Source organism: Oratosquilla oratoria, chromosome 6 (genome assembly GCF_046742065.1).
Source record: "Oratosquilla oratoria isolate Oo_2021 chromosome 6, ASM4674206v1, whole genome shotgun sequence".
Lineage (NCBI taxonomy): Eukaryota > Metazoa > Arthropoda > Malacostraca > Stomatopoda > Squillidae > Oratosquilla > Oratosquilla oratoria.
The window spans coordinates 66,163,898-66,166,115 of NC_134782.1; positions in this window are offsets into that span (position 1 = coordinate 66,163,898).

Consider the following 2,218-nt stretch of genomic DNA (forward strand, 5'->3'; position numbering starts at 1 on the left):
CGAGGCCACTGACTCTCTTCAGCCAAATGACAGCAGCCATCGTTGGCCCAAAGGGAATCTACAAAGACTTTTTTTTTTTTTTTTTTTTTTTTTTGAAAGGGTGAAGAGTAAAATTTCGGGAATCGTTGAATAGGGCCAATTGCACTAACTGTTTATATGTTTGAATTTTTGTTCACACACACACACACACACACACACACACACACACACACACACACACACACACACACACACACACACACACACACACACACACACACACACACACACACAAACACACACACACACACACACACTGAAAATAATTTCAGTATTGCTGCGTTTCGAGTTGTTACTCCAACTCTCGTGGGCGGGGAGCTGGGTGTGTGTGTGCGTGTAAGGTCAAAGCATTATCCAAAGATCGGACATACGAGCTCTGAGCTCTCTTCTAGGAGGGAAATAACTGTCAATCGCGAGTCCAACACGAGATCCAAAGACCAAGGTGAACCCACACACAATTTGAGCCTATTGTAGTTACGATAGATTAGAAAGTAGTAGAGACAGGACCTAACAAGCGTTTCTCCCTTCTTGTGTACTACAAGTAGGGAAATACAATCACTTAAATAAACATGTAATTAGCATTTCTCAAGGCGTAGCCGTGCTTGTTGCCGCTGGGGTAAATGACCATCAGGTAGGGAACGCGTTATCTGACAACGATAAATTAAGAGTTCTTGCGCAGGTTTTTAGGCCAGTGTTGGAGTCCGTGACTTGTGTCGTTTTCAGGGCCAAACGTCGAACTTGGTGGTCGTAAAGAGAGAGAGAGAGAGAGAGAGAGAGAGAGAGAGAGAGAGAGAGAGAGAGAGAGTTTTCTTTCCATGTAGCTCGTGACAAGTCAATCCACGCGCAAAAAAAAAAAAAAAAAAAATCTACATCAAGAACAAATTCATGATCGAGGTACCAATAGTAACACTCGGAGATACAAGTGAGTGGTTTAAGCCAGGAGGCGCTGAGTACCTGCGGCCGAAGCCTTCGCTTTTTCCCTATTATGCGCTTGCACTGTTAGGGCGGGTAACTGTCACTGCAACTGGAAATTCGGAAAGAAGTGCGGGATTCGAACCCACAACTAAGCGACTGCGAGACCAGCACTCCTATTGAGCCATCAAATTACAGACGACATTGCACTGTTAAAAGAGAAGAAAACGGATTATATTGTACTGAGTTCAACACAAAAAAGAAGCTGGATTCTCGTCATTCTAGAAACAAAAACATAATTGAAGCTAAAATCAAAACTAAGAACAAAAAGTAAGATTAAAATTAGAATCTAAGATGACAAATTTAAACGTAACATTATATTTTCAAAAGTACGAGTAAACCCATATTTGAAACTGAAATTAAAACTAAAATAGAATTAAAAATAAGAATTTAAATTAAAAGGCGATTGCTGGCAACTTTGTATGCGCAAGTCGTCTGTTCAACCTATTAAGTTTGTAGTCCCGTCGCACCTCACTCCCGCAGTGTGTTCAAGACACACTGCAGGACCTCCAAGGAGTGAGGCGTCATAGTGTTGAGGACGTGATGAGTCGATCGGATGACACTGACGCTAGCTTTACGCTTCAGGAGCTACGGGTCACGCACAAGACCAGCTCAGACACGGCACCTGGAGAGGACCTCATCACCTATTCCATGCTGACCCACCTTGGGCCAGCGGGTGACGAGGCACTTCTAAGGGTGATAAACGCGTCTTGGTGGACTGGCAAGCTACCAACAGCCTGGAAGACGGCAATCATAACGCCAATTCCAAAGCCAAAGGAACCTAGTGCTTATCGCCCCATCAGCCTGACAAGCTGCATGGGGAAGACAGCGGAGAGGATGGTGCTAAACAGGCTGCTGTGGAAACTGGGCCCAATGCATGAGCATATCCATGCTTACTGCAAGGGCACTGGCACAGCAAACAGTATAGCAACACTCCTCAATGCTGTCAGTGGCACACCGTCCATCGTGGTCTTTTTGGATTTGGAAAAGGCGTTTGAGCTGGCCAGTCCACTTGTGATATTAGACACCCTTGCTCGCAAGGGCGTAAAAGGCAAGCTGCTTTCTTGGATTGCTGACTCTCTCAGTCACCGGTCTGCGAAAGTACGCTTTCAGGGTCATATATCAGAGGCCAGAATGCTGGAGAATGGCACTCCACAGGGCGGGGGGGGGGGGATCTCAGCCCCACTCTGTTCAACGTGCTCGTCTC